Consider the following 24,347-nt stretch of genomic DNA (forward strand, 5'->3'; position numbering starts at 1 on the left):
ACCGTTGGAAACCTTACACTCTCTATATGCCCCTGTTAGGGATACACAGTGAAAGTGGCATACCATAGCCCTGAGAAATTCTGCAAAACTCCCTTTAACTGCACTTTCTCTGGAATTTCCTAAATTTATTTGTCCATAGGCCCCCTTTTTTATGTAGTCTGTATAAATGTGCCTCAGAATTGCTGTTTCATGAAAAATACTTGAGGGATTTGCACATATGGAACCCACCCAAGAACCAGGGATCAAGCAGGCTCAAAAGATATCACCAAGTACCAACAGTGAAATTCCTGAAGCCATTATGAGGTTTATTTATTTGTCATAGACAAAATTTGAATTGATTTACCTACAGTTTCTTTCCAACATTAGCGTAGAATCAGAAAATTAGAGGGTAATGGATGAATGTTGGAGGTAAGCACCATGTCAACAGCAAGAAATGACAGTTAAAATGAAAAGAGAAGACAAAAAAAATGAAGAAATGAAAATACAAAAATGAAGACTTCCTCAATAAATTATATGAAATACAAAGTGAGACCCTGATGATGGGGTGGAAGGAGACAAAAAACATAGCTCAGTGCTCTGTAAGAAGTGAAGAGGCATTTGCAAGTGTGTTGAGCAGCAAAAGAGGGCCATAAAAGATCTTGGGACAATGTGGACCAGGACAGGAAGGCATAAAGCATTCTTAAGAATGGAGACATCTGACATCTAGTTCCAGTGGGTATGCTTTCTGTAATGTAAAGCCCCTCTGTGGACTCAAACCTTCAGTGAAGTGTAAAATACACACTACAATCTATGTGATTACACCTTGAGGGGAATTAAAAGGGCTGAGGGTGGTCTGGATGACTTGGAGGACATTCAAGGGAAGGCAGACTCGAATGAGATCAAGAATTCAGTGTAAGCAAGAGACTGGCACCGAGAATGGGTGAACATGTGAATTTCCAGATCCTGTAATTTCACAGAACTCTTAGGGTGTTGTCCTCCACAGAACACAGGATGTGGGGCTGAAGTTAATTTTACAGAGATCTGAAAGGATGGGGAGACCTTGGCTCCAAATGATTTCTCCTCCTTCGTCTTTATTAGTTTTTGACTGTGAGAGTTGTCAGTGCTGGTGAGCTGAAGTGTAGAAAGTAATAGGAGGGGTATACGAGATTAGATAGGAGAAATAATCACTGGACACATTGTGTAAAATCTTGTTACTGACAAAAGGGTTTGAGCTTTTTTCCCCCTAAGTACAAGGGGAAGCTACTGGAGAGTTTTCAGCAAAAGGAGAGACATGACTTTTGTTACGTTTTAAGAGGCTCACTCAGGCTGACTTGCAAAAGTGTGCAGGAGTGGAATCAGGAGGACTAGTTAGGAGGCTGTTGTACTCAACCAGGTGAGAGAAGACGGGGATGTGGAATAAGGAAACAGCAGAGAAGGTGGACTGATTCAGGGTATATTTTGGATTTAGAGTCAATAGATCAACTGTGGTTAAGAGACAGCAGTGGGTAGATAGAGGCTGCATTTACTACTAATGGAAAAACTAGCAGAAGAAAAGGCTTGTTTATGAGAATGAATTTCATCCATGTTGGGATGGCAGGCTACTTTTCAAATCTGGGTGTGAGAGCTACAGGTTTGGTAATGGAGTGGAGACCAAAAGGAGAGCAGAAGAATGGATTAGAAAGACCTCCTCAAAAAAAAAAAAAAAAAAAAAAAAAAAAAAAAAGTCACACATGGTGACTGTGTAGGTCAAACTATTTTGCCTGATGAAGGATAATAGCTTAAAGAGGTCAAAGGATGTATCTAAGGCTAGTCAGTCAGGGGCTGAGTTGACATTGGAACTCAAGTGTCCAGACTCCTGATGTTAGGCAGCCAAGACTGATATCTACTGAAGAGGGCTCACTGGGGCTGGGCAATGGGCTTCAGAAGATTATCTAATTCAATACCTGTTAACAACTTTAGGCCCTGAGAGTATTATCATTGTATTTTTGGATAAGGAAATTGAGTCTTAGAGAGTTAAGTAACTTTTTCCTTGTATAAACACATGCAGAATGTGAAATTTCTAGCTGAATAGTCAAATAATCTCAGGCCTTAGAGATGACCAACTCCCTCATAGTACAGATCAGGAATCCAGTGCCCAGAGAGGTAAAGTAACTTGCTTGGGATTCCTCAGTGGTAGAGCTAAACTTTGAACTTAGGTCTCATAACTCTCGGCTCAATGTTTAAAATAATGGGATTTCTAAATAGAATTTTTTCCAGATACTTGTTTAAAATGTCATGTTGGAGATAATCAAACATGTTAGCAAACCCAATATGGACTGTATTTCTTAATTTCCTTCAGTTTACTGTATTTTATACCTTCATAGGAGACTTTAATAGTCTTTATAACATCATAGTGCTTATTACCTAATACCCTGTTCTAGTCTATGTATTGAAAAATTGATTTTGTGATGATTCTTTCCTGTGTCTAATCAGTTCAATAAATTAAACTTATAGGTCTGTTATTCCAGGTCATTTTTCCCCCTACAAAGAGCTTTCGCCATTGCCCCTTTCCATATATTATTCTCAAGCTTTCATTTGCCTATTCTGAATGTAACATCTGAACCTCTTTGCTGCACACTGATGACTTCCTTTCCACACCCCTGGTTGATATTATTGCCTTTGTTGTTTCCAAAGACAATATGCCATGATAACTATTTCCTTTTATTTCGTGGAAAGAGATGCTGCTTTGTTCTCTGACAAAATATAATGTTTGGGAACACCAAAATGTCCTATCAGATTCCTAATCCTGGGCCACATTCCCGGTTTGGGGAAGTATATTATATATGCCAGAAAATCACATTCTTGCAACGATTTCCAAATTTACTGCAGAGTTTCTGATAATAAAGATAAGGTTTCCAGACCACGCACCTTTAAGATGAAATATTATTATTTAGAAGATGTATTTGGTTCTTTAAAATAAATAAATTGGAGTAATTTGAATACAAATCCTACTACTGTAATTTCCTATTTAAACTAAACAGATTAGCTCTCCCTTTTAAACATAACCAATTTTAGCCCTGCCCTGATCATAGGAGATGGGGAAAGAAGTATCTACCTTTCAAAAAAATGTGCCAATCATATCTTTGGCTGGTCAATATGTTGTTTCCAAATACTGTTACTTCAACTTTGAGCTGTTATCAGCACCAGTGATTAATTAATGGATTATTTACTAAACTTAGTTTCTTCTCTTCTCTCCTCCTGAAAAAGATGCAGGAGATAAGTGAAGAAAAGCCAGACATGTGTATTCCATTTGAAATCCATGATTAAAAAGCTTAAAAATTCAAACCAACATAAAAAACTGTTTTATTTTAATACTCTGGAAGGTTTCAGTGAACTCCATTATTTTCACTCACTATTTGCTTGAATAATTTAGGCAAGAAAGCTAAATTATACATAAAGTGTACAGTTAGAAGAAAAAGTTCATGCACAGCCCTAGGCTATAGCCTCCCCTAATGATGTCTGAAGTCAGTGAAAAGAACTCGTTAGACTGAGAGTAATTTCTCAGGGTTTAATTTTTTTTTTCTTAAAGCAATAATGTTCTTATAAAAATCTGACAAATAATACACTAAAAGAAAAGCCACAAAAGAGAATCTACAGTTAAGGCCTTAGCCCCTGTAAACTTTCATTTAATTTCATGTAGAAGTTGGCTTTCCACACACCACATAGATGGTGTTGGCAGCTTTGAATGATATTCAACAAGGAAAATACACGTCTTGATTGAATAGCTTTGCTGTTTGGCCTCATTAGAATTCTGAAGTTACAGAGTTAAAAGGAGATCCTTCAGGCTTAGAGACAAACTAGAGATCTACTGTGGAAAGGGGATCAGAACCCACTCAGTGTCCCATCATGTGAGCAAGTGGTTGACACTTGCTAGGGTACTGCGCTTCAGGAGTGGCCCAGACAATTACACATTTATGGATTCACTAAAATGCACACATTCCCTTTAAGTTTAACAACAGAGAATGCAACTGCTGTAAGATGACAGGAATATCAAAATGGTACTGTAGTCACCTCCGATTTCTGAGCTGCCTTTGTTCTTTTCTTAAAGTCACACAATTGTAGAATTTGAAGAATGCAGTTCAGCCCCTTCATTTTACAGATGAGGAAATTGAGACCCAGAGAGAAGTGATGAGCTCAAGGCTATGCGGCTAATGTACTTGTTAATTCATTCCCAAATGTCTGCACATTTAGAGACAGAAAGGAATTCCAAGTAGAAAGAACAGTCATATGTAAAAGCATGAAGGTGGGAACCAGCCTGATGCATTGGAGAACAAGAGGTGCCAATTGTTACCTGGTCAACTCCCATCACATCCCCCCATCTAAGGGAGTCTGCACATGGCAGTATAAGCTGGCAGGTAAGAGCACAGAGAGTCTGGCGATCTTAGGTCACTTATCTCTCTCTGATTTATTTTTTCCAACAGAAAAATGATGTTCAGCAGTAACAGAACCAACTTCTTACAGTTATATTGAATGGATATTAATGCATATAAATTCTTATAATGTGCAGCACTTGAATTATATAAATATTAGTTGTTATTGTTAATATTAATAGGCCTTCTGGCCATAGCTGATCAGATAAGGGCAGCTGGCCCAGGTGGAGCATCTCTCAACCAGCCAATGTCTTATGATATATGCATTTGAGGGGATGAATTGGTCCATCAAAGTAAGGCCATCAAGGAATTATGAAATTGGCAACCAAAGATCAGGGCTAGTTAACCAAGAGACTGAGAGGAAAAAGGATTGAGAAGAATCACAGGTAGGGCAGGCATTATGGTCTCAAGTGAAAAATGAAATTATGAAGTTTTGAGGAGGCCAAATGGTTAGAGAGGAAAATGGGATGTGCGCGCGTGCGCGCGCACACACACACACACACACACACACACACGCACACAGAACCTCAGTTCCTGAACATTTTATATGTCTAGTACAGTTCTATGGGTAAACAATTTATTAACTCCTCTTTTCTTAGAGGTAACTTCAGTGAATCTCAGGTCTTTGCAATCAGAAGAAACTATCAAATGTTCTGCAAGATATATGCATGATACTGGGATAGAGAGAGAGAGGCGAATTGCAAAAGGCTGGGTGTGCCAAAGTGAGTCAAATTGTCTCTTGAAAGCCACTGTAAGTTACTAAAGGATTGAACCAGATGAGTCATGTCTGATCAAATCTGTCATCAGCTCTATAATATCACCCATGCAACAATGCAACAGAAGATAAATTTGAGGTACAAAAAAGGCTAGAGGAAGGCTAGTTAAGAGGCTTTGATACGGTCAAGGCTAGAACTCATCAGGACCTGAACTAAGGCAATAGAGGCAGAAATAGAAAGGAAACATACAGATAAGGAAGGTAATAAGAACCTGGTGACTTTGGGGGAGTGGGGCACAAGGGAGCTCCTGGAGTCCAGCAAAATTTCTGATTTGAGTGTTTAGAAAGAAACTTGGAAACATAGATTTGGGACTAGAAATTGAGAGGCTCACTTTCGTGTAAGCTGAATTTGAGGTATCTGTGGGAAATTCAAGTGAAGGTGTTCCATTGCATTTGGGTATGTAATTATGGAGCTCAGCAAAGAATCTGGGATGATAGATTAAGGGTCTGGAGGATAATAATGGTAGTGAGACTAGGGGTTTGGCTGGTGTCTTTCAAGGTGAGTGTAAATGATGAGAAGAGATGACCCATGCTGTGGTCTGGAGAACACCAATATGTAAGAGGTGAATGAGCAGAGGGGCTTCTGAAAGTGTCCAAGAAAGAATGGATGGAGAAATGGAAGAGATCTAGGGGAAAGTAGGAGACTGAGTCTTAGGAATCAAGACGGGAGGAAATTCAAGGTAAAGAGGGTGATGAGTAATGTCAAGTATAGAAGAAAGTTCATAGGCAGCTAAGGGCACAAAACCATTCATTGAATGTGGAGCATGAAGGTTACTTTAGATCTACACTAAATGGTAAGAAAAAAATGAAGACAACAGTAGATTGAAGCATGAAGAAGGAAAATACAGGAAGAAACCAAGTTTACTTCAGTTATAAAAGAAAAAGGGATGAAGAGAATGTGGGATCAGATAAGGAATATTTGTTTGTGTAGTACAAAATAGACTTGACACATTGATGAACTGAGTCAGAAAAGAGAAGATAGTGAAACAAGAAAAAGGAGGTCTGGTGGAGTAAGATGCCTTCTGGGGAGGTAGGAAAATGCAAAATCCAGGGCACAGGTGGAGGTGTAAGTTTCGAACAGGATTAGGGACAATGCTTCCATGGAAACAGAAGAGAAGCAGAAAAGGATGGAGGCCAGTAAAGACAAGCTTTAGTTGAAGATACATCAAGTTGAGGGAGCTTTGTGTTTGAAGGAGTTGTTTTTCTCAGGGAAGTAGGAAGCAAGGCATTTTCTGAGAACAAGGGAAAAGCTATGGTGCAAGGAGTTTGAAGAGAAAAGGGAATGTTAGAAAAAAAACTGCCACAAGGACCAGGAGAAGGACTGAACAGGAACTCACAGAATTGTGGGGCCATGTAAGAGCACAGCTGAGTTTGAAGACCATTGCTGTGTGGTGGCACCAATCCAAGTGGAGATTTGATTTCTCCAGCAGTAGTTCATGTCCCAGATGTAGGAGGTGAGTATTCAAAGGCTATGGGTGCTGCATAAGTTCAATGGAAAAGCAAGAAGACCCGGAATTCCAGAGTAATGATAAGAGAAAGACGGGTTCAAGCTTCAAGAGAGGGATGTCAACATGGGAGGGAAGCTTTGCGTGGTGGTCAAAAAGTGGGAATCATGAGCAAAAAGAGTGGTGACCAGCAGGGCAGGTATTTGTCACTGTGGAGGATACCAGAGTTCAAGATCTCAGAAACAAACTAGTTAATTGTTGCCTAAACCAAGACCAAAGGCAGATCTTCTCATTTAGTCATAGATTTTCTTTTCTTGGAGTGCCTCTGGCTCCTTGGAAAAGGCCCAGAGCCAAAACTAGAAGGCCAAAATTGTTATAGACTGGCACGAACATTTGCCAGGATAATTCATCCTCTTTTGTCACTCAAGTTCCAAGTGAGGCTGGAAAAGATGGAGAAAGTTTAATCACACTGTTCTTCGGAGTCCATTGCAAGGCATTAATAACTTGCTGTGATATTAGCAGTTTTACATCTTACACCGGCATTATTTTGTCACATTAGTTTAATATTGCCATCATGTAGCTTAGTATTAATGTGATACAGAAGTAAAATTACACGTGCACTTTTCATATTGTTATATTGAAATCTAGTGTGTATCTGACACTAATACTATTCAAATTCCATAAAATATACAGTTCCTAACACAAAGACACTTTAATGTTATGTTAGAATAAGAATGCACATCATTACACTTTCAGAACCATGCAGCAGAGGAGGAAGAACTGGAGGGCTTACCATTTGTAAGCCCTGGGGAAACCAATTTGAGGATGGTTTCTATGCATGACAACCTTCAAACTTCGCCTTCCCTGCTAATCAGGGCAGTGTTCATCGCTTTCGAACGAGAGCCAGAAAACTTTCTCCGAGGGATCAGTTAGTATTTTTGGCCTCATGAACAATACGGTGGCAACTACTGAAGTCTGCATTGGTAGTGCAAAAGCAACTTGGCGTAAAATGTAAATGAAGGAGTGTGGCTGTGTTTTAATAAAACTTTATTTCTAGGCACTGAAATTTGAATTTCATACACTTTTCACATGTCGTGAAATCATATTCTTTTGATTTTCTTTTCAGCCATTTAAAAATGCAAAAAATACTCTTAGCTTGGGGGCCATACAAAAAAAAAAAAACAAAACAAAACAGGTAGAGGATCTGATTTGACCCCTGGGCCACAGCTTGCTGACTTCTGTGTTAGAAGATTATGAATCTGTAGGGGCATCAGTCCAGGATCCGGGATTATGAATCCATAAGCGCACCATGAGTGGATTCAAGCTATTTTGCAGAACTTATATATGCTAATACATATATTCCTAAATGACTTTGAGGGGGGACTAGATATATTTTTTCCTTTCTGTACTTTCCACTACCTCTACTCCCACCTACAGAGACCTGGCTTCTGGTTGAGGTGGCACTCTCACAGCCACTTGATCTTCAGCTACTTTAGGGAACATCTATTTGAAAGTGGCATTTGCTTGGGACAGGTAGCCAGTGTGAGGAGAGCCGTACTATCTAAAGAACAAAGTTGAGTATGGGGCACCTGGGTGGCTCAGTCGGTTGTGCATTGGACTTCGGCTCAGGTCACGATCTCTGGGTTCATGAGTTTGAGCCCCACATTGGGCTTGCTGCTATCGGCACAGAGCCTGCTTTGGATCCTCTGGCTTCCTTCTCTCTGCCCCTCCCTTGCTTGTATTCTCTCAAAAATAAACAAACATGAAAAAAAAAATTTTTTTAAAGAACAAAGGTGAGTAGAACATAAGGAAAGGGATAATCAACTCGGTTGGGGGACAGAAAAACTTCACAAAGAAAATATTTTGAGCAAAAGGGGAAGGGTGTTGTAGGCAGAGGGGGTGGTGAAAAATGGGCTCAGATGTGAAGAATGGCACTGGAACCTTTGGGGAATTGAAAAGCAATGAGAATGGCTCAAGTGCCTGGAGCCGGCTAGATGGATGAGCCATAAGAAAAGAGACTGTAGGAGGAGGCAGGTTCTGGATCACTTAGGGCCCATGGTATCTTGCTGGAGAGTTTCAGCTTTATCTTGCAGGTCACTGACACTCATACCTGGCCAGACTTCTGAAATCTTGGAATGAATTTTAGATGCATACTTATTCCAAACCAAACACACACACACATTTTTTTTATGTAGCTAAGGAAATGTAAATATGGACTGAGTATTATGTCAAGGAATTATCATTATCTTTGCAATTTTGCAAAAAAAAAGTCCTTAATTTTTCTTTTTCTGAGATGTATAAGTATATAGGGATCGAATGATACAATATCTGGGATTTGCCTCAAAATACTCAAGCAGAAAAAAAGGAGAGAGAGTTGGGATGAAAAAATAAGGTGGGGTGGAGTTCTGGGAAATGTTGGTCGTTGCTAAAGTTGGGGGATGGATAGGTATAAGGGAATTGATTTCTTGTATTTGCCACCTTTGAGTGTCTAAAAATTTTCTTAACGATAAGTTAAAAAAAATAAAGTATATATACCCTGGGTCTTATATCTACTGAATTAGGATTTCTGGGTAATAGGATCAGATACAGAAACTGAAATGAGGGATGGTGGGGGATGGGCAACAGGCAGGGGGACCATCTGGAAAGCCAAAGCAATTGTGCAGGACAGAGACAATGAAGGGTTGGCTCTTGGCAGTGGAGGTGGGGAGAGGAGGTAGGCATGAGATGCATCTTGTTGTTTATTAGACAAGACCTATGTCTGATTCGATGAGAAGGTGAAGTTGAAGGTGACTCCTGGGAGAGTGACTGAATGAATAAAAGAATGGTGCCATTACTGCGATGGGAAATACAGATGGAGCAGATATGAACCATGGAAACTGGATTCACAGTTTCAGTTATTCTAAGTCTCAAAAGTACTTGAGCCTCCTCTGTTCATGTCATTCCAATATTGTCACATTTCTTATTACTTAAAATCACCACAAGACTTGAATTCTATACAAACAGTATCAAGCAAATCTCTGGCCCCATCTTCCAGGAACATGTCTATATTCAGAGTTTCCAGCAGGTTTGCATTTGAATTAACTTGACCTGATTCACTATTTACAAAGGTACATACGCTCAACCTTCCAGCATCCCGGATTCTTTTGCATTTTCCCTCTCTGCCTGTCTCCACTATCTTACCAGTCTTGTCATTAGAAAATAAGGAACAGGCCAAGGCTTTTTAGTCCACAAAGTACAATGTACCTGCTTCTCTTTAATCCTTCCAAAGCATGGAGGTGTGTATAAACACACCCAGAGGCCCTGAGAACCCAAGATCGGCTGCATGTATGCGCTCAGCATTTTTGTCTTTTTTTCCAGTCATTTCCTTTTTTGAGTTGTACGAACCTGAGCCTGAGACATGACATCTTTTAGGAAATCCAGTTAAACCCCAAGCTTTCCCACAACGCGGTTTAGATTTGCCCTAGGGACATAAAGAAGTGGCCTGAGCGTTCTGTGTTGTGAACCTCTCTGGAGATCCAGGTCTTTCCTGTAATCTCCATGGGCTCTTTGCAGAAAGCTATATTTCTTCCAAGTCTTTCTTTTCATCCCTGTCTGAACCTGCCTTCATCTTCCTAATGGCTAATTAAAAAATTACAACCAAGAGCATTAAATAGTAAACCCCTTCCCTGCTGTTCTCTGTTTAATTTCTGAAGCCCCAAGCAAAATGTCTTAAAAAGAATTAGAAAGAGCCACCTTTCTGCTTGCAAACTGCGTAGTGAACAGCATTCTGGTGGGGAGAGGCCTTTATTCTAATGGGTAACCCTTCAAAGCAGGGTAAGCTTGGGCATTATTTACATCTTATTCCAGAAAGAGAAAGTTTGGGGGAAGGTCACATTCTCTCCGACATTATGACTTCACTTGTACGGGTAAAAAAATTTTAGGGTGTGTGTGGGCATGCGTGTTTCCTCTTCCCTTGGTGCCTACTGATTTCATTCTACACTGAAGCAACTCTGAGTTTTAAAACTCACATTTCTTTTTCATTTAAGTTAGAGGTCTGAGCTTGATGAAAACTCATCCCAATTCATGATGTGCACACTTAAGCGGCTGCTTGATTTCATTTGCAAAGAGAGATCTTGGAAGGCAGGGTCTAAATAATAATCAACATAGTGCTCTACTTGCATTTGTTTATACATTATCTTAACACTTTATTACATATTTTAATAGGACAAGAGTTTAAAAGCTGGAATCAGACATAGCGGCCTCACTTTATTTTAGATTGTTCTTCATCAATTGTTTTTTCTTGTGATTATACAGTTTTACTTTATCATCCCTTTGATAACAATTTCTGCATGAAAATTGACTTTATATTTCATTTTTCCCGTCTGTTATCTTAGCGGCATTCATACGCAAACACCCTTTGTGCTGTGCTGGTAATATAACTGATCAGGCGAAGCTGTGCCATAAGAAATCAAAACCATAATAATGTCTTTGGGTTTTGCATTTTAAATACTGCGTTCATTGTTGCAGTGAGGTTTCTGATCCCTTTCCAGACATTACGGAGATTACCTTTGGTAATGCCTATTTCATTGTACTTTGATATAAAATAATGTGTGTCATAAATCATCTGAGTGACTGTCATTAACCAGAAAAGCACCTACTTAGGATATGTAACAATTTGCTTTTCTAATTTGAAGAAGATTGAGGCATTTTAATTATAGAAGGTCTTTATAAATGAGATTGGAATTCAATATAAAATTGTATTCTTTACGGAATTGTAGATGAGAAATAATAAAATCCGTATTCATTAATTTTACATTATTTTTTGGGCATTATTTTGTGCTAAAAAGAAAACATTCTTAGGAGGGTTTCCTAAATAAAGCCCTATACTTCAGTCACCATTAATCTCAGAAAAAGTCATGTTTACTTGAGAGAAAGGCACAAGAGGATCAGTTGTTACTTGGGCGAATTCACAACTGTAAATTTAAAAACTTTTTAAATGTAAAGCTGGGGATGTCATTGTCTAAAAAGTTGAGAAAAGACAAAGAAGGGGCATAAAGAGACAAGGGATGGGAGGAGAGAGCTATTTAAAATTATTGATGTGCTTCATAGTTTCAAGATTGCTTCCATTTGGAAGAGGATGGAGGTTTGGAGCTTTCTCAGTGAAAAACAATTTAAAATGATTAGAGTTCTCCTCTTTAAAGGTGATCAGGGTTCTGCACACGGACATTGTAGCGAGATTTAAAATTATGAGAGCTCTTCACATTGTTTAAAACATTGATTTTTTATAAAATGGATTTCCACGTTTTATTTCCTCAGCGACTAGGTAATTATAGTGGCCTAGAAACTGAGGTACTTCATTCTGAAACTAGTTTTTCTCTTTGGCTCCTTCTCTTTTCTTGCCTTTTGCTCCCCCCACTCCCCTTAATAAGTTTTCTAGTTTCCCGTGCTGCTGGGATAGACACATCATTCTTTGTTCTTGCTCATAAATCACTCTGTGACCGAGGAACCAGGAAGTTATTAGGGGTGAGGGGAAGGTCAGGTCGAAAATTCAGATTGATCTAACCTGTTCTTGCAAAATAGCACTTTACCTACACCAAACCTAAAGTGAAGCACCAATGCAAGACTGTTCCAATATGACTTTCAGTCATGCTTCATGAGGGAAGAGGCTTCTGCAGCTTTTATAGCCAGTGTTACAAAGAGTCATAGGAACTGCCAAGTTGTCCTAGGTATTTAGTTACAATCACATTTGCCCATACACATCATTTCAAGTACACTTTCCCCCTTCTCCTTGTTTGTCCTTTCTCTCTTCTCTTCTCCCTTGGTCTCCCATTAATATGGACAGTTAAGACAGAGATTCCAAAGATTTGGCATGGAGGCTGATGAAATTGTTGAGGGGTCCTTTAGTTAGGAATTCTAGATGTTTCTCTCCTTGTGTTAGAAATTGGTCTTGTGTGAACATACACACATATACACACACACAGTCTTGTATAGACTATAGGGATTTGATAAGAGAGAATTCATGGTCCTTAGCTGGGATAACAAATACGTGTTTTTCCCAGTCTTCTGCTCCATTCCAGAAAGAAAATCTTTCTCCTCCCCTGTCGTCTTCCCCGTTGGTTTTCTTTCTTTTTTTTTTTTTTTTTTTTTGGTAAAAGGTGGAAGCAGTGTTCCATGTGTTTTGTAAAAAGCTATATCAAAGTGAATTGAACATGGTATTAAGTTTTTGTCAGCTTGAACTCACACCTGCCACACACAAGGTTTTTTGGCCTTTCGTGCAAATCATAACCTGAGTCTAAATCTAAAGGAACAGGGAAAGCAATAGAGCAAAGCTATCCAGATGTTGCTCAGTCTGTGCGATTGTAAATTTCAAAGTACCAGCTTTCCATCCAGATTTTAGTGCACTGGGAACTATATGAAAATTCCAAGACATACTGGTTTATTGAAATGTCTGGCCATTTCTATATGAATTTTGCAACAGATGTACTGAGGTAAGCAATAAAACTGTGATAATAAGGAACATTTCCACATCAACTCATTAAACTACTAATCTATAATGAGGACCAAAACTCAGCAGTTAGAAGAGAGTGAATTTCATTATTATTATTTTTTTTTGACTTAGTGTCAGTTATTCAGTTTTTTCCTTGATTTCACTTTATGGTCAAATTTCCAAGGGGTTTTAGGCTAGTATATACATATATAAAATATATGTTGATACATGATTTATGATGTAGGTGTATCTTGCTTTATTCCAAATACACTGAAAATTGAATTCCAGTCTTACCTTTTATAAATCAATAAAAATAATATAGGAACATGTTATTAGCCTTTGAATTTATCTTTACAAAATTTTGTTATCACCTTATCATTATATGTAAGACCCAAGAAGTCCAAATCTGATGCTTGGAGTCCCTTTAGAATTTTAAGTTTGGGTCTGATTCTCACAGTCTCTGCTGGGACTAGAGTATCACACTCCAGAAGCTGGGGGCTTGGCTTGGCTGTGTCTCTAGTGATGACCATGGACTTTACAGCCCACACCTCTGCACAAAGAAGGTGTACCATCTTGATGGATGTTTCTTGCTGCTTTCTCATTCCTAGCCACTTCCCAGCTGACTCCTCTATTTGAGGATGAACAGACCATTCCAGGATGCAGTCCCAGGAATGGGACCCCTGGGATTGATACTAAACCATCTGTATCCCTTTCAGGGATTTGCAAAGCAGTACAATTCGAGTTTGGGGATGAATGGGTCTACCCCAAATTCACCATTCCTCCTAGCAAGACTGACTAGTGATCAAACAGGCCTTGGGCTGGAAGGGAAAATTAAAACCAAAAATGAAATGTCACTTATTTGATAATATGTGGAGCTTTTTATTCTTTTGTAAACCCTTCTCTACTGACCTGTGGTAATTGGAAATAAGATTTTTTATTGATTAATTTTACCAGGAAGACTACAAGAGACTTTGGAAATATGGGAAGAAGTGTACGGGCAAAGGAAGGGAGTGGAGGCAGGTCCATAAGACAGGATGTGGATACACCTGAAGGGCAGGAGTATAGGGCAGCTGACAAATAAGCATGTCATGGATCATGCGTAAAGCAGTTATAGAAGCCTCATCCTCCTCAAGTTCTGTTTTTTGGTCAAATTTGGGAAATATTAGAGCTATTAAGATTCATTTGCTCTTCTCCGGAATTCTGAAAATTACTTTCCTGGCATTGGTCGGTTTTCCCAAAGTAGGTTTTGTTTATTTCTTTTCCTTTTTTTTTTTTTTTTTCCTATAACACGTCCTCACTGGTCACTTCATATGTTTTCCTGTTACTTATTTTGGAAGAGTCCAGCAGCCCTAGGAAAACGACGACAAAATGACAAGCAGCAGGAGGAGGCGGCAGATATAAAAAGAAGAAAATGTTAGTGAACTCTATTTACAGAGAAAGTCAGCTCCATTTGCTTTGAGCAGGGCCTCAGAGGTTGAGTGAAGCCCAGGCCAGTTCCTTTTTTGTTGTTTTTTTTGTTTGTGTCTTTGTTTTTCTTTGGATACTCTGAGTATGTTAAAAAGCAAGCATGGTCAGAACATGGATTAAAAACCATGGTATACTTCAATGTTTACATTTAACGATTTGTAGTTGTGAAACACAGAAACACAGTGACTACGTATTCAAGTTACTTTGAAGATCAAAAGTCAAAATTTGCAGCTCTCATGAACGTGAGCCATGGGGACATTCCCAGCCTCCTCCTCGCTGCCCAGCGCTGAGCAGGACCGACGCCTGTCCCCGACTACATTACTTACACATTGTGGGCTGGGTGCCTCATTCATGTAGGGCCTGGCCAGCAGCACAGCTCAAAAACAGAGTAATTTCCTTCTCCTCCCTTCTGTCATTTTTTCATTTTCTTTAGACCTAAACATGGAAGATGCTCTTGGGGTGGTGCTAGTCGATGATGAATAAGTTCCAATGAAATTCTTCCCACCTTGCAAATGCTGGTCAATGTGAGGGGAAGCTGGAGTTGGGGAGGGAGAGAAGGCTCATCTGCATCTACAGTGGTGGGCTCCCTGCTCCTGAGGACAGAAAAAAGGCTGCAGTAGTTCTGAGATACCTGGAGAGCTACAGGCTTTCTCCTGCTTTCTTCTGCTGCCTTGACAAGCTATTTCTATCTGGGAATCTAAAGCAGCACTGATGCACTTGTGTCAGCTTTGGGATTTTTTTTTTTTTTTTTTTTTAATTTTTACTATGGAAAATTTTAAACATGCACAAAAATAGAATAATCTAAGGAACCCCCCACTTACCCATCACTAATCTTGAGTGATGATGAGTGATGCCCTGTAAAATACACATCTGTGGAAATGGCTGCAGGAAGATGGAGGTGGGGGGTTTTGCTCTACAACAGTCCCTGTTTACACCTGTGCATTCATGGAACTAAACCTCATACACCTGCATCCACAGAAGGCTTCATAATTGCTTCCGAACCAGGAAGACTATAGCATCTCCATGGAAAGGGGGAGTCAAAGTGAGCAAGGTTAGAATGACTTACTCCTAAATGGATGTTTTCCTCATTCTTAATTTCAGGCTTGTAGGTCACTTAAAGATGTTTATTAACAATCAGGGGCAAATAGGGAAAAACTGTTGGCTATACACTAAAGCCTGTTTTCTGCTCAGCTGCTTGCTCTGAGAGAAGCCAGTGTTTGTGTGTGTGCATGTGTCTGTTGAAATGGGAAGAAGAAAAAAAAAAAGAAATGAGAAGAAAAACCAAGATGGAGAAATAGAAATACCTCGAGAAAAGTGAAATTTTAGCTGTGCTAATCCCTAGACTAGGAGGCTCTTGCAGAGCATAACTGGATTCTGGAAGGAGGCTTTCCTCACTGTCAGTGATAATGTCAGGTCCAGGGCACAGCAAAGGGTATTTAACAGGGCCATTGATGTCTCCCATTGTGCAAAGGGAAGTAGAGCTCTGTATCCAGGTTTTCCTCTGATAGCATCATCATGTGATGATATGGTTTCTAGTAAAAAAAAACTGTGCCAGAGATGAAGCAGAACTGACTCAGCACCAAGAGTGTTTATTTACACACTAGTAGTACTTGCCATGGTTTACTAAATAGGACAGGATTGCTGGCAGCTCTGGTGGCAACTGGGACTTGTGTACCATCTGTAGCTGAAGGATCTAGCATTGGCTTCATCTCTGTGTGTTTCAGCTTACCTACCTGTGAGAGCCTAAAGACAATGTTTACCTTCCTAGAGGGATGGGCACCAAGAATGTTGAAAGTGTGATGGGTGGTTGTGAACATAAAGTGCTATGGCATCCTTAAAAAAAAAAAAAAAAAAAAAAGATACTCTCCCTAGTCTACATGGCTCCAGAGGCTGGGCCGGCTGCAATGGGTGTGCAACACAGGCAGGCACAAGGGACCCACACTTATCTAATGTGTTGTCACCAGCTTGAAATTTTTAAGCCTGTCCAGAGGCTCACACCAGGAAATACTCTGAGAGGAAGACTTGAGGTCAAGTGGACCTCAGAGAAGCTTGTTAAGAAATATCTACGCTGGGAAAATTAAAGTAGACCTCCTGTAGACTGTCATTTCTTGGTACTGCATTGACATCTCTAGGGCTCATTTTTTTTCTTTGTTATATCATTTCTGTATGTCAAGCATCATTCGGAAAGTTCAACAATTTTTATAGTCTTTGAAACACTCAATTCTGTAACATTGGTTACATTTTGTTGGTTAGAATCTGAACACATCTTGTTCTCAGTGAAAGCAAATTCTTTTTATTTTGTGATTTCTTCTAAAACTTGGGTTTTCACTTGATTTCGAATGATTTCAAATGAATTGTCTCTGTTCATATCTGCCTGCTAGGAGCTTGTGATAATAAAACATTTTAGATTACATGGAGGTTCAAGAACCCCTGTGTATTTAGCTACTTCTGAAAATGGCTAAGGAAGGAATACCACCTATCTTTAAGAAATTTTTTATTTTATTTATTTATTTATTTATTTATTTATTTATTTATTTATTTATTTATGATTTTATTTATTTTTTTAATATGAAATGTATTGTCAAATTGGTTTCCACACAACACCTAGTGCTCATCCCAACAGGTGCCCTCCTCAATGCCCATCACCCACTTTCCCCTCCCTCCCACCCATCAACCCTCAGTTTATTCTCAGTTAAAAAATTTTTTTTAAATGTTTTTATTTATTTTTGAGACAAAGAGAGACAGAGCATGAGCAGGGGAGGGGCAGAGAGACAGGGAGGCACAGAATCTGAAGCAGGCTCCAGGCTCTGAGCTGTCAGTACAGAGCCTGATGTGGGGCTCAAACTCACAGACTGTGTGATCATGACCTGAGCTGAAGTTGGACACTTAACTGACTGAGCCACACAGGCGCCCCTATTCTCAGTTTTTAAGAGTCTCTTACGGTTTGGCTCCTCCCTCTCTAACTTTTTTTTTCCTTCCCCTCCCCCCTGGTCTTCTGTTAGGTTTCTCAGGATCCACATAAGAGTGAAAACATATGGTATCTGTCTTTCTCTGTATGACTTATTTCACTTAGCATAACACTCTCCAGTTCCATCCATGTTGCTACAAAGGGCCATATTTCATTCTTTCTCATTACCACGTAGTACTCCATTGTGTATATAAACCACAATTTCTTTATCCATTCATCAGTTGTTGGACATTTAGGCTCTTTCCATAATTTGGCTATTGTTGAGAGAACTGCTATAAACATTGGGGTACAAGTGCCCCTATGCATTAGCACTCCTGTATCCCTTGGGTAAATTCCTAGCAGTGCCATTGCTGGGTCATAGGGTAGGTCTATTTTTAATTTTTTGAGGACCCTCCACACTGTTTTCGAGAATGGCTGCACCAGCTTGCATTCCCACCAACAGTGCAAGAGGGTTCCCTTTCTCCACATCCTCTCCAGCATCTATAGTCTCCTAATTTGTTCATTTTAGCCACTCTGACTGGCATGAGGTGATATCTGAGTGTGGTTTTGATTTGTATTTCCCTGATGAAGAGCGACGTTGAGCACCTTTTCATGTGTCTGTTGGCCATCTGGATGTCTTCTTTAGAGAAGTGTCTATTCATGTTTTCTGCTCATTTCCTCACTGGATTATTTGTTTTTCGGGTGTGGAGTTTGGTGAGCTCTTTTAGATTTTGGATACTAGCCCTTTGTCTGATATGTCATTTGCAAATATCTTTTCCCATTCTGTCGGTTGCCTTTTACTTTTGTTGATTGTTTCCTTTGCAGTGCAGAGGCTTTTTATCTTCATGAAGTCCCAATAGTTCATTTTTGTATTAAGAAATTTTTTAACCAAAACTTTACATCTCAGTATTCTGAGGAAAAGAGAGTAAGAGAGTACACCCTCAGGAAAATAGCTGATGAGAAGCCTGGGGCCTGGGTTAGCAAGATGGGGTGAGAACTCACCTGGTGGGTGATAGGAGGTGTGAGTAGTGAAGGGAGCACACTCAGAACCCAGGTCTCCTATGGAATCTGCATTTTTAGGAGGCTACCAAGGATGCTATTGTACCATTCAGCACTTGAGCCTTATAGCTCTCTGTCACATTTCCCCAGGCTACAAAATGGCTGGCTTTGTAAATTGCTAGAGAGTTTTTATTTATTTCTTGTGTAGGAAGCGACACCTCAAATATCATGAAACCTCCCTTTAAGGGTTTCCTACCTGAGTGCAGGCACAGAGTGGGATTTCCCTCAATCCGTAACATGCACACACTAGATATATGTTATAGTAAGAAAAGCTAAAAAAAAAAAAAAAAAAAAAAAAAAAGATATTTCCTTTTTGTTCCTGCTCCAGTTTAGCACCAATGGAAAGACAGATGTAGAAGTCAGACAGATGGAAACTAAAGTATCAGCTTTGAGGGGCGCCTGGGTGGCTCAGTCGGTTAAGGGTCTGACTCTTGATTTTAGCTCAGGTCATGAGAGTGAGGCCTGCATTGGGCCCATGCTGAGCTTGTAGTCTGCTTAAGATTCTCTCTCTCTTTCTCTTTCTCTCTGCACCTCCCCAGCCCACTTGCTCTCTCCCTTAAAAAAAAAAGGAAGTATCAGATTGGAGAATGATGCTTAGGTCTGTGGACAACTGAGCTTACAAACACTTTAGCTCTGTATTAATCATACTCACTGGGTCATGGCCAGGGGAGCCTAGGCATGAGAAATCCAAAGCAGGTACACTTGGCAAGTAGAGAACTCCTTAAGAGAGAAACAGCAAGTGCCAACCATTCCTTAGTTCCTTTTTTCCAACTTGCCATTCTGAGAAAGGAATAGAGGGGTGATAAGAGAGCAACTCTAATTGTGGAAATACTTCATATGAAAACATGAGGATTAAGAAGTAAGTGTTCCCTGGGGTGCTGTGCTGACAGCACAGAGCCTGCTTGGGATTGTCTCTCTCCCTCTCTCTCTGTCCCTCTCCTGCTTGCGTGCTCTCTCAAGTAAATATACATTAAGAAAGAAAGAAAGAAAGAAAGAAAGAAAGAAAGAAAGAAAGAGTTCCCCAACAATAAATATAAGAAAACAGCTATTCCTATTGAGTTTGACATATGATATAAAGAAGTAAAATGTCATGAATTTACATGCCAATGATTGAGAAAAAAATTTTTTTTCTTTTAAAGAGAGAACACGCAAGAAAGGGAGAGGGGTGAGGGAGGGGGTAAGAAAGAGAGAGAGAGAGAGAGAGAGAGAGAGAGAATCTTAAGCAGGCTCCATGCTACGTTGCAGAGCCCAACATGGGGCTCGATCCCACTACCCTGGGATCGTGACTTGAGCCGAAATTAAGAGTGGGATGCTCAACTGACTGAGCCACCCAAGCACCCTGAGACATTTTTCTACATGTCAAAAATAAATCCCATAAAGAACACTGACTAGCTCAAAAACTCTTTCATCATTTAAGGAAGGAAAAAGCCTACTTTCAAAAACTTTTAAATTTACTTTAATAACATACAGAACAATGGCTACATTAATTACATATTATTTCTTATTTATGAAAATTTCCACTGGAGTGTCTACATGTCTATGCTACAGACTTGTTCAAGGTTCCGTGCACTCTTGGAAGTAAAGGCAGAAGTTTCTTTAAGAAAGTCTCTGACTCATGATTATGACAGCAATGAATTCAACAAAGACGCCCATCTGCCTGAATTAGGAATGCTTCACCATATTAGCAAATCCAGGCTGGTGACACCAGGGGAGAAATGTGGCTACCCACAGATCTCTTATGGTTTTTGTCACTGGGCTGCCTGTCCCCTAGAGATGTCAGTTTCTACTTCAACCCTTCCTTAATGAAACTGTTTGGCTGAGGCACAAAGAGGTTCCAGGACGAAGGAGGGCCTACTCCCCTGAGTCTGAGGTGCTGGCCCTTTAAGACTGGCTTGCACAGAAGTGCATTCAAGCTAACCTGAAACCCAGCAGTGCCAGGAGTAGATTCAGTTCTGGTTTGAGTTAAGCTGGGTCTGAGAGAGTCCCTTCCTTTACACAGAACATTTGCAAACATTAAAAAGTGAACTGGGCTTATTTCAGCGTTAAAGCTTTATGGTGTTATGGGACAAAGAGGAAGATAATTCAGTTAGGGAGTAACACAACCACTTTTGATAAATGACACTTTTAGGTCATCTCAGATGCAAAAGGGGTATTTACTGGATGGGAGCAGGGTGGTCTCCTGGACTAATTTATTCCCAAAGTTTGCCAGTGTTGGGAAGGAAGGGTACCTGGCTGTCTGTCAGGTTCTCTGTTGGAACACACCCTGTTGGAGAGAATGTTTTGCCTATTCGCAAAGGGCAGCAGCATCTTTTTCAAGTGATTTGTTATAATGACGATGATTATTGTTGGATTATTACAGTCGCCCACTGGCAGGATTATAGTTAAAAATTTGGCAGTGTTTGCATTATAAATGACTATTTTTACAGTTCAGCCATAAAAGTTTACTTAGGTCTGAAATTTGATATACAAGCTCTCCATCCAGGAGTGCTTTCCTTTCAAAGAGAATTTTAAAAAATGGTTAACAAAATTGGTCTGTCTAATTTTCATGAGTTATATGAGTATTTTGGAAAAACAGAAATGTATCATTTGTATAGGCTCTCTACACTTCTTCTCAGTTGGCCTTGAGTTTAAACAAGATGCTATAAAATTTAAATTATTCAAACTGAGCTTGGATGTACTGAAAGAAATGATATTATGCACAGGGCTAGACTAGAGACAAGGAGAGGAACAGACAGTCTTTGTGTTTAACTTTAAAAACTCTATCTGTGGCCCAGAAGTAGAAGCCCTTTTGGAACAATTATCACTTTGCATTTTCATTATGCATTTTATACCTCTAAGTACATAATCACCTGCTCATGTCTATCTGATAAATAATGAGATTTTTATTTCACATTTGCATTGTTAATTACAGTATATTACAGAAGATACCAAGCATCTGTTATTAATAGAATGTAATTTTTTTTTTTTAATAACAAGGGCACTTTAAATAGACAAAGAAAAAGCACCCTTTATTGGAGGCCACCCGGATCTGTTGATAGCTTTGCTTTTCATTTGACTAAAGGTAAATGAGGCAGGAAAGGAGGAAAATACCACATGAACTAAAGCTATCAAGATAAAATATAAATGTGAATTACAGTTTGGCAAGAGTTTATGTCCTTACCCTTGAGGAAGGAGTCAGTTTTGTAAATGCCAGTGCAATTAGAATACATTTAGTGTTGAAAAGATGAAAAGTCCAACCCATGAATTCCCTTTAAGAGTCTGATAAACTCTGGTCACAATATGAGGGTCCAGCTGGAAGAGCCAATTCTAGTGGTCTCAGGATCATTATCTTTACTACTAAAAGATGGTTCTTCTGAGCACAGTCACTTACTTCCCCAACTTCCATGCCTGGGGTCTTACTGAGAGGTGGCGTGGTGGTCTAACAGCCTTGGAACTCTCCATCTGCCTTTTACAATAACCACCTAAGTGGTGGTTACCTGTCTGAGTAAATGAGAAGCATTGGCATTGTACTGGTATTGTATCAGAGTGCAAATAAATACACTGTGAAAAGCAGACACATGCTAAAATACAAGTAATCAAGTAATGACTGCCCTTTGGGAAAAGCTGTGCACGGGTCAGTGTTGGATGCATTCTTTTTTGGCAACAGATTTTACCACCTTACCAGCTGCCATAGTGGGATACAGAACTCTTCTAGCACCACAAACTCCCTTAAGCTGCTCCTTAATAATCATACCCCCCACCCAACCCCAACCTGATATATTCTCCATCACTATGATTGTCATCTTGAGAACGTTATATAAATGGAATCATACAGTATGTAACCCTTTGAGATTGGTTTTCTACTCAGCATAATGCCCTTGAGATTTATCTAAATTGTTCATGTATCAGTAGTTTGTTCCTTTATATTGCTGAGTAACTTTCCATTGTGTGGGTGTACTGCTGTTTGTTTATCCATTCACTCATGGAAGGACTTTGGGGTTATTATAAGTAAAATTGCTGTAGACATTAATGTACAGGTTTTTGTCTAAACACAAGTTTTTATTTCCTTAGCAGAACATGCAGAAATATGACTGCTGGGTCATAGGGTAAGCGCATGTCTAACTGTGTAAGAAGCTGACAAACCATTTTCCAATGTAACTTTGCCACTTTACATTCCTACCAGCAGAGAATAAAAGACTCAGTTGTTCTTCATCCACACCAGGAGTTGGTATTTATACTTCAGGCATTTTAATAGGCGTGTAGTAGTGTATGTCCTTGTAGCTGTAATTTGCATTTCTCTATTGGCTAGTGACACTGAACAACTTTTCATGTATTGTTTACCATCCATATATCCTCTCTGGTGAAGGGTCTGTTCAAGTCATCTGAAGTATTAAGTTCAAGTCAAGCTTTGAAGAAGTTTTGCTCTGTGTTATGATTGCACTCTCCCTAGTGTACTTTCACAAGAGGCTGTAGTAATAAATTAAATTTCTTTCCAACTATTGTGAATGCTGGCCATGCTGTGATGGGACATGGGAAGCTCAAAAAAAAAAAAAAATCTTGTCATTTTCTTCTAATATATCTTTTCTTGGTTCCATATTCCATGTCTGTATGCTAGGAATACTCCTTTTTGTTTTTTGGCAGGGACAGAAAAATCTCACTAAATTCAGATGGAGTCAGGATGCCACAAACGAAACTGTAGGTGAAAAGATGTTTTTTTACAGAAATGTAGGTATAAGTCTGACTCCTATCGAGAAATCATATAAGTTATGTATAAATGTTAAATATACCATAATAGTTGATTTAGTGGGTGACTAACCCCATTAAAAAAAAATAGAATGAGAATTCAGAATTGACTTTATAAAAGGAATCTTTCATCCAGCTTTAGTGTGCATTCAAAATATTAGTTGACTTGAAAACTTTACTTTTTTAGGTCTGAATCTTTTTCTTAAATTAAGGTACATCTGAAAATTCCTAGGAAAGTGCATTTTAAATACTGAAAGGTATATTTAAGTAATTTAAGTAAAATAAAATTTATGAATTTTAAAATTAAAAAAAAATTGAAAATCTAACCAAAACACAAATGTCCTTTAATAGAGAAGAAAAGGTGTGACTTATGAAGTTGAAGAAATAATGAAAGACCTTTCATATGAGGGATTTATATCTTGAGTCTTTCATATCAGAATTCCTTTACTTAAAGCTACCTCCTTAGACCGGGGCACCCAGGCTCCCTGCCTTGTATCCTACCTGTTAGAGAGCCTGCTTTGGCCCAGTTTCAGTGCTTTCCTCCCTTCAAGGAGAGAACTGGGAGCAGTCAGTGGATGCCCACTTGGAGCATTTCCAAGATGTTCCCCCTGCAGGAACACCTCAGGTCCCAGGTACCTAGAATTCCCTGCCCAGAGGGACTGAACCTGCTTCCGGGGCCAGCACACTTCTTCCATAGCACCTCTTTCCTCTTCCTCCCCAGGGCTCACCAGGGGATGCTTTTTTGTGGGGTGTGATTGTGGACTCAGTTTGCATTGCATGCTGGGGTTCCCCATCCATGCATATGAGGCTTTCCCTGCCCAGGATGGCGCCAGGCATTGGGCTAGGGTACCAGGTAGGAGGTGGGGAGCATTTGTACTCTAACTCTGGGCCCCACAAACAGTGCCTGCTTGTAAGAATGACCTACAAGTTTTCAGAAGAAATATATTTCAAGCTTCATCTCAAAATTCATTTACGCCACAACTGAAATATTTCCACTTTTTAATTCATGTGGTGTGTTTCATATTCTAACAGAGATACTCTTTCTGACAATTTGTATAATACTTAGTCTGTACTGTGC

General features: G+C 39.5%; 1 long non-coding RNA gene across 1 annotated transcript in view; it reads right to left on the reverse strand.

Annotated features, from left to right (window-relative positions):
• Positions 1 to 19,299, reverse strand: part of LOC147582470 (uncharacterized) — a 66,027-nt gene extending 46,728 nt beyond the window's left edge. The window contains exon 1 of the long non-coding RNA XR_015248726.1: positions 19,200 to 19,299. This is a non-coding gene — a long non-coding RNA (uncharacterized LOC147582470). The remainder of the gene's footprint in view (positions 1 to 19,199) is intronic.
• Positions 19,300 to 24,347: the final 5,048 nt, after the last annotated feature.

The sequence above is a fragment of the Puma concolor genome, chromosome A3 (genome assembly GCF_028749965.1).
Source record: "Puma concolor isolate L17-30 chromosome A3, mPumCon1.1.hap2, whole genome shotgun sequence".
In the NCBI taxonomy this organism is placed as follows: Eukaryota; Metazoa; Chordata; class Mammalia; order Carnivora; family Felidae; genus Puma; species Puma concolor.